Source organism: Octodon degus, unplaced genomic scaffold (assembly GCF_000260255.1).
Source record: "Octodon degus isolate 3935 unplaced genomic scaffold, OctDeg1.0 scaffold00055, whole genome shotgun sequence".
NCBI classification, from domain to species: Eukaryota; Metazoa; Chordata; class Mammalia; order Rodentia; family Octodontidae; genus Octodon; species Octodon degus.
The window spans coordinates 12,934,075-12,943,203 of NW_004524631.1; the positions used below are offsets into that span (position 1 = coordinate 12,934,075).

The following is a 9,129-nucleotide window of genomic DNA, read 5'->3' on the forward strand; positions in this document are numbered from 1 at the left end:
TTTATTGTCTACTTTCTACTTTGAGAATTCTAGTTATATGAATATAAATTTCTTGGTTTTGACACAGTGAGCTATTATGACTGATATATAAATTCTTTCTTCATTTTTATTTTGGAAAATTTTTATTGTCATACTCATTTATGTTTGTAAATAATTTATTTTCAATTTGCAATCTATTAAAAAAATTAAAAGAAAAAGAAAAAATGAATGTGTTCTCATTAGACATGTTACAGGTTTAAGCTCTTGTATGTTTCTTGATTTATTTAGTAATGTGGGATTATGTTCCTTTATGATTTCCTGTGTTATTAGGATGTTACTTTTGGGTATTTGCTCTTTGACTCTGATCTCACAGGCGCCTAGCTTCTCTCCCTTGCCTCAGCTCCCTACTTTCTTAACTTCAACCAACTCAGACAATATTATTAATATATTTCTTAATTCTTTTTCAAAACACATAAAGTACCCCCCCAGCAAATTTTCAAATTCCCCATACTTAGCTCCCCCACAGTAACTCCTATTTTCTGTAGTACTATTCCTTAATCCTCCCTATCCTAAGCCTTTTGCTCTTCTATATCTTACCTACCTTACTGTACTCTCTATAACCAAGTTCTGATAACCACATAGCTTTCCTTAATCACAAAGTAAATCCCCTTTCTCCCATATCTCATCCTTGTCCCCATAAAATGTCCTCTGAAACTTGAAATATAAGCCCTCCAACTCAACTAAAAGTACTCCAATAAAATCAAACCCCACATCCAACTTTTCTTCTCATCTACCAGTATTCTCCCCTTCAAACCTCCCCCTTAGTGTCTAACACCCCTAATCCAAACACCACCCATCCTCCCAACCCCATTCCACATATCTCATTGCAGAACCATCACAAATAATAAACACAAAGCAGGGAAGTGTAACTGCAAGGGCTATGATATAGAAGTGTTGTGTGATTGAATCTGTTGATGCGGTTGTAACCAAAAGTGATTCTTTCAGCAAAACAGAGATAGGGACAGAGTTGAAATCACTTAAAGTAAATGACAGAAGGAGTAAATACTAGTACTGGATAAACAAAGTTGAATATTATGCATGGAGAGGCAACACCCTACTAAAAATGTTCACGTAAGCTACAAACTCTAGTCTCATGGTAAATTTCAGAGAAAAAGGTAAAAAAAAAAAACTGGATAAGCCAACCAAAACAGTTTCACATTTGAACAGATTTAACAGGGACATGAAATCCTTGAAAGATATCACAGAAATACCTAAAATAAAAACAATATAGAACTCACACACTGAAGAAATGACCAATGTAAAGACAGAGTGTCTGATATTAAGGACTGTTAGGTTTTTTGGGTGGTGCAGTAAAGAGATAGGAGAGATAAAAGAAGCCTTTATTAACTCCAAAGACACAAAGGGATCCAGGGCAGGTCCTCTGACCTAGACACGAGAATGAGACTTCATGGACTTTTGCCGGGGCGGAGCTTGAGGGGCAGGTTCACTGACACCTAAGGAGCTGACTGGGGCTCCCTTGTGTGCATAGGAAAGGTCAAAGGAAGTTGTGTCCAGGGCTGGAGTGGGGAAGGAGGAAGAAGCGGTCATTGGGAAGATAAGCTGTTGTTTTGGGGATTCAGCCATGTTGAATCAAGGCCAGGATAATATAGCAGTTTGTAAGCCATCAGGAACCTATCAAGAACAAACTAGTGCATTACAATAAAGAGCTCAAAGAAGGGGTGGGGAGAAGAGAGAGAAGAGAGAAAAAGAGAATGAATAACAGAACACTACCCAGCAGCTAATAGATGACTAGAAGACCAATCTAAGCCTAATCAAAGTTAGACAAAATCTAAAACAAAAAAAGAGAGAAAATCTAGAAGATAGCACAGATGGATTCACTAACATGCTTACAGAAATCTTGGGGAAAAAAAATTCCTAAATGTAAGATAAGAGTTTAAAATACAAGTAAGAAAAAATAAAATACAAGGAAAGAATGTTCATAGAATACCAAACAATTGTGATAAAAAAGAGGTTCACCAAGGCATATGCTTATTAAATTACCAGACATCCAACAACAACTACCATTACTACTACTACTATTACGACAACCCCCCCAAATTTTAAAAGCAGCCAGAGGAAAAAAAAAATTACATAAGCCAATTAGAGTCACAGCAGACTTCTCAACACAAACCAGAAGAAATTGAAGTATTTTAAGTCCTAAAAGCAAACAGCTTTTAACCTATATTAACTTACCCAGCAAAGCTATCCTTTCAAATTGATGGAGAAATAATGTATTTCAATGAAAAAGACCAGCTTGGAAGATATATAAGCACTAAACCAGCTCTAGAGAAAATATTCAAGTATACTATTGATGGAAACAAGGAATCCACCACAGCAAAAAACACAGAGGAAAGTAGTAAGGTCAGTGGATAAACAACAACAAAAATCATCATGAAAAGAAAACAAATGATACACAAACAGATGATGAAGAAGACAATGATAGTAAATAGCCAAGACATCTCATTAATATTTCTCAATGTTAACAGCCTCAACTCTCCAATTAAAAGACACAGACTGCAAAACTCTCAAAAAACGGAATCCAACAGTCTGTTTCATATAAGAAATTCATCTAATCCAAAAAGATATTCATCATAGTAGTGATTTTAACACCCTGTTTTTACAGAGGTAAATAACTAAATAGATATATAACTAAACAAATATCCAATAAAGAAATTTCAGTGCTGAACCACACCTTTGAACAAATGGACTTACTGGATATATAGAGAGTATTCTACCCCTCTATAGTAGATTATACATTCTTTTCAGCAGCACATGGTTCTTTTTCCAAAAATAGATCACACACTAGTTTACAAAGCATGCTTCAATAAATATAAAAGAACTGAAAATCACTTTATGCATATTATCAGACCACCGTACAATGAAAATAAAATTTAACAACAGAAGAAATTTCAGAAAAGACAAAAGCTGGGCCGGTGAGATAGCTCAGCAGTCTAAAGCGCCTGCTTAGGCAACCTTAGGCAAAGTGTAGGACTGCTGTTCACTCCCCGGCACCACATACTGTGCCAGCCCTGCCTAAGCTGAGCTGGCCACAGAAAAGAAAGGAGAGAGAGAGAGAGAGAGAGAGAGAGAGAGAGAGAGAGAGAGAACAAAGGCTAAGAAGTGTGCCTTCCAAGTCCCATCAATTCTTCAGACAACTATAACCCCAGGTGCCATCCTAACTGCAACCTCATGAGATAGCTCATGTCAGAGGCATTCATCTCTGCTGCTCTCAGATTCTTAACCTACAGAAACAGTAATAAAATAATTGTCATTTTAAGTATGTATATTTGAGGGTAATTTGTTACTCAGCCATAAATAACTACTACACATATCATTGAGGTATTATTCCTTACATTTGATATCAGCCAGAGAAAGGAATAGGGACATGGGTATGCTCATACATTGATACTGGAAATAAAAAATAAAAATAGTTCAGCTCTTATGGGGCTCTTGGTACTTCTTAAAAAATTGAAAAAGTTTTAATCTTTGGCCACACAATTATATTCAAGAGAACTTGTCCTACAAACATATAATGTAAAAACAAATATGTCAAGAGCACGCGAGGACAAGCCATAGGCTCAGAGAAAATATTTTCAAATTATCTATAACAGATGGGCAATACTCACACACCCAAAATAATACGAAACACACACAGGGAAAACTCTTAAAACTGAACAAAAGGAGCCAGGGAGATGGCTTAATAGAATAAGCACTTCCCTGGAAAGCGCAAGGGCCTGAGGTCAGTTTCCGGTTCAGCCAAAAAAAAGAAAAAAGAAAAAACTGAGCAAGAACATGAACAAGGGCCCAATTTTAAAAATAGGCAAAAGACCTGAACAGATACCTCACCAAAGAAGACACACAGATGACAAAGAAACATATGAAAAAAATACTCAACATCATATATCATTTAGGGAATTATAAATTAAAATGAGATACTGCTATACACCTATTAGAAGGGCCAGATCCAAAACACTGACAACATCTAATGCTCGTGGGAATGTGGAGCAACAGAAAGTCTCACTGTCATTGCTGGTAGAAATGCAAAGTGATATAATAATTTTGGAAAACAGTTTGGTGGTTTTTACACAACTAAACATACTCTTATTATAAAGTCTAGTAATAATGCTTCTTTTACTCAAAAGAGTTGAACACTTTTGTCCACACAAAAAGCTGCACACAAATAATATTATTATGTGTCCAGCTTTATTCATCACTGTCCAAACCTGAAACAGAAATTTTTTCAGGGCCGGGGAGATAGCTCAGCTGCATAAGCATCTGCCTGACAAGCACAGGGTCCTGAGTGTGATCCCCAGTACCAAAAAAAAAAGTTCAATAGATGAAGGGAGAAGATGGCACAGCACCTTTTTCATATTCTATTGACTAAAAGCAAATCATAAGATGTGTCTGCACTAATGGAGAAGACATTATAAAGGAATGACTACTAAGTAGCAGAAATCAGTGTCACCATTGAGCCCGCACATCTTAAAGTGTACAACCATTGTAAATGGTTGATAATTCTCAATGTGTATTCAATCTATAGATTCTCCTCTTTAATGGCTTTTCTTGCTTTTTATTTTTTGCTGCTACTACAAAACCCAAGCCATTTCCCCTGCAGTTTCCTGGTCGGAATTTTGTTTATTACCTCTCTGTGGTGTTAAACATGTTTTTTCTATACTTTGCATTTCCTATTGAATACTGGTTATATCTAGGGGTTGATCATATAAAAATTCTATTTTCTTCCAAAGCCACTACATAGCTGGCCTACTATGGAGGCGCACATTGCCTAGTCATCTCTCTTGTAATGGTATCAACTGTTGACGATTGCTTCATACATCCATTAATTCATTAGGAGCTGGACAGTAGTGAATTCTACCATTTCTTCTTTATCTGATTACAATAAAGTACCCTTCACTTAAGGAAGTCAAGGTAAAATTCTTTTTTTCTCTAGTCAATTATCAACTAATGAGATGACTTCATAGATGTTAAACATCAGAATAGGCCAGTAAGTGAAACTCAGTTCCTTACATGTTATAACTAAAAGAGGAGACTCTAATCTCCACTGAAACAATACTTTGGGAATATTTTGTTAATTTAAATTTTCCAAAACTGAACCTTCAACAAAATAGAATTGAGGAAGAGATGGTGTGTACTCAGACACTATCTCACATTTTACAACTTACCAAAAAAGACATGTAAGCTTTTGGGTTAGGGCTTCCTCATAGTTGGTATTATTAAAAATGTCAATGCTCAGCAGCAGACCCCTCTTGACAAAAGGTATAAAAATATTACAGGACTATTTGACACCCCCATGTCGTAGGGAGCAGCTGAAACTGGAAAGTACGATTACAGGATGAAGCTAGCCCAAGAACATGGGAGTGCCTCGAAGCACGTAAACAAGCCGTTGCACCTTGTTAACTGATTGCTGGGTAGTTAGGCTGAAATTAATATCAACCTCTCAAGGGTATAAAGTTCTACCATTCTTGGATGGTTCCACTACTCTGCTTAAGAGAGAGAGGATCTCCACCTGACCCAGCTATTGTCTCTTGTCTTTTTCTCATTCTTACTAGGACTCTACTCAGGGTATATCAAAAGTCCAATGAATCCCTACACTGTGTGAGTTACTTTGGCCAAATACAGATCACTGGGTGTCCCATAAAGACTGGCATTCATTTGATTTGTGACAGAAGTGCTTATTGATGATCATCTGTACATTCAACAGGCGCTATTAACTTCTTGAACTAATGCCTGCCTTCAAAATAGTCCCTGATATTGTTGTAGCAGCTGAATTAGAAATATTATAGGCAGTCAGACAGGGCCAGGCCCTCAAGGAGACAAGATGGAAGACAAGGTGACTTTACAACTTGGAAGAGACAGACACTCCCTATAGGCCAGACTTCAAGACAAAAGAGGAAAAAATACAGCTACATACTTCCCTAGGGATGGGCACCTGGGATTGATATTCTAAATAAGTATCAACCACCTTGAAAGAGTCCAAATGAGTCACTAGCTCAACCCCCAACAGGAAGAGACCCTGTCCCGTATTAATGCCCGCTTTCTATGAGACTCGCTTCATCATTTGGTGCTAGATTTAATCAATTTTACCTGAGCGATGGTGCTTGTAACCTCTTTGGTTGACCATAGTTTTGTCCCACCTCATGCCCACCTAAGCAAGTTCCCATGTTCTCCACCACCTTAGAACCACCTCAATGCATGGTTTTACTCTATAAAAGTCCCTGGAAGAAACAGCTTCCCGGGGTCTAACTGCTGGGGACTGCCTTCTGTCCTTCTCTTGGATAGAAGCTTTCTTTCCCTCCAATAAATATATTCTGCTCATAACTTCCGTTTGTTCCTAAAATTTATTCTTTGATGTTAGAGAACATAAACTTGTCCCAGATACCTTCTAGGTCAGGAGTTGCATTTTTCCCCTATATCATTTGGAGGTCACCCACCCGAGATCAGTTTTACCCGCATCACTTTGTCACTACTGCTTTTATATAAATGAAGTCCCCAGACCCACTTTGCTCTTCCATCTATTACTGGAAATTTCCAACTGCTAAGCTGTCCTTATTACACTAAGTTAGCGCTGCATCATGTGCCCATGATGCACATAATTCACGCTCCACTCCGCCTTAGATTGCACTTGGGAGTTCTGCCTCTCCATCCTCTGGATAAGCAGAGTCTCACTGCTGTGCAAAGGCACACTTTCCTCAGACTCTGCAAGCGGTCCTTGCAGCGCCCAATGGTTTGGTTCTTTTCCTCCCTTGCCCAAGCGCAGTCTAGTCTACAGTACTCCACAATCTCAGGTATTTCTGTAAAACCAACCCTTCGTATCTTCCCATTGGCCTACCCGGGCCGCCCCAGCACTAGAGAACCAGAGGAAAGGTCGGTGCTTAAGGGTTTCATGGAGGTGCCAGCCTCATGATTAAATCCATACTCCAAACTAGTCGGGCTAAGCTTGGGTCCTTTTGCAAGATCTGAACATTATATATGTTCATACGAGCACACGCTCACTCCAAAAGTAAAATAAGTTACTCCCTATGGCTTTATGGATCCGGCGGGGACGTGCGGAAGGCTCCACCCTGAAGTGAGGCGGCATGTGGGACATCCTACGCACTGGGCAGCTTTCGCTCACTGGGCAGCTTTCTCTTAGCCCAGCATAGCGGGCGTGTTCTGCGTGTGGGCGTGGCACACAGGAATCGTCTTCGTGGTGGGAGGGGCGTCCTGGCTGGCTAAGAGGAGCGTGGGGTGGTGGAGGGTTCTACTTTGAGGGCAGGGCTTTCGCGGTGTTCTACATAGCCGGATGCTACGTGATGGGTCGTATTTTAGGTGATGTGTGGAGCGTGCAAAGCGTTCAGCGTGGTTGGTAGGGCGTGCAGGGGCGTCGTGTGGCGGGTGGGGCTCACGGAGCGCCCGTTTGAGTCCATGCTTCCTTGGGGGCGTGTCTCCTGCAGCGGTTACTGCGTGGGGTGGGGACTTGATACTGGTTTTGACTGGAGTTAAACTTGTGGTGCCAAACACCCGGATATATCGTGACTTTTTATGGTTGTGGGTATTTTGTCCATTGCCTCTTCGTGCCTCAGTTTGCCCATGTTTCATATGGCAGAGTACAGTCCCTACCTGAGCACAATGTGGAGCTTTCAGAAATAGGCTGCAAGCCCACAAAGGAGTAGTGATGGTTTTCTAAGGTGAACAATCCATCCTGGGGAAAAGGGTAGGTGTCTAGTGACAGAAATATTAACATTCTCTTGGGTGCTTAGCCCTAGGCTACGTGCTTTATTTTCTTTGGCAGATTTTATTGTCCTAACAAGATGGCAGGTGGGTACAGTTCTCCTTGTATCAGTGCCAGGAGGGTGATGCGTGAAACTTCCAGGTCCTGGGGTTTGCTGCTGACTTCTGTTTATGATATATTTGCAGCCGCTTGTTTGTGAGCCCTCTGCCTTCCAAGTACACCTGGGATGGCGCAAATGCTCCCCTGGCTGTGGACCTGTCTTGCTTGGTACTATGTCAGTTCCTGCTGTGACTGGACACTGCATGAAAATAAGACAGTTACAAAGTCTGCAGGTTTGATCATACTACAGCACTGTGGTAAGACCATAGGACATAGGCCCTTTCATGGTCTCTTTTCTTTCCTTGTTTTTTTTTTTAATATAAATGGCTTTATTTGAAGCACTACATTGCTATCAGATTACTTCACTTTTCCGAGTTAGAATAACATAATGATCTTGAAAACTATAACAAACAGCTTAACAAAGCAAAAGTATGTTAAAATGTGTGTTATTTCCTTCTACATATTTTTCCCTTTTAGAACATCAAGCCATGTTGTTATGTTGAGCTGTAGGGGACTCAGGTCAACAACTTCTGACATTGCCAGTCAAGTGGAAGACCCATCTATTGAGACTTGCTTAGATGATTGGAAATTAATATTTTTAATAATTTTATTTAGAAACAAATAGCAATGAGACAGTTTCAAAACCAATTAGTAGGACAGTTTCAATAATTAATACAGGGGGGCTGGGGAGATGGCTCAGTAGAATAAGCGCTTGCCTGGCAAATGCAAGGGTCTGCGTTCAATCCCTGGTTCCGCAAAATACTACTACTACTACTACTACTACTAATAATAATAATAATAATAATAATAATTAGTACATTGCATATTGTTGCCTTAGTAGTTATTCATTGTACAAGGTGCAGACATGATTTCCTGTCCACAAAAACTATTAGAACAAATCGTTCTATTCATTGAATTAAGAGAAAGCTATATATCTAGCCTATTTTGAATATATAGATATAAAATGATTGTTCATTAGTATCCCCTTTTTTGTTTAGTTTTCTCAGAGAAGGGTATTCCATTGTCATTTAAATATTGTAGGTACATGAATTCAGCAAAATATTCCAAAATAATTCAGTAGTCCATATTAGTAGTACGTTATCCATAGGACTGGCAATGTCAAAAGTTATTGATTCAAGCCCTTTACAGCTCAGCATATGAATATGGCTTTACTTTTTTTTTCAAAGTTTTATTGATAAACATATAGCAATGACAGTTTCAAATCAAATCGAGAGTACAGTTTCAACAAATAATACACTGCA

General features: G+C 39.1%; 1 long non-coding RNA gene across 1 annotated transcript in view; it reads left to right on the plus strand.

Annotated features, from left to right (window-relative positions):
* Nucleotides 1-7,542: 7,542 nt before the first annotated feature.
* The window catches only part of LOC111817332, a 37,061-nt gene continuing 35,474 nt past the window's right edge, over nucleotides 7,543-9,129 (plus strand). The window contains exons 1-2 of the long non-coding RNA XR_002821564.1: nucleotides 7,543-7,750; nucleotides 7,954-8,124. This is a non-coding gene — a long non-coding RNA (uncharacterized LOC111817332). The remainder of the gene's footprint in view (nucleotides 7,751-7,953; nucleotides 8,125-9,129) is intronic.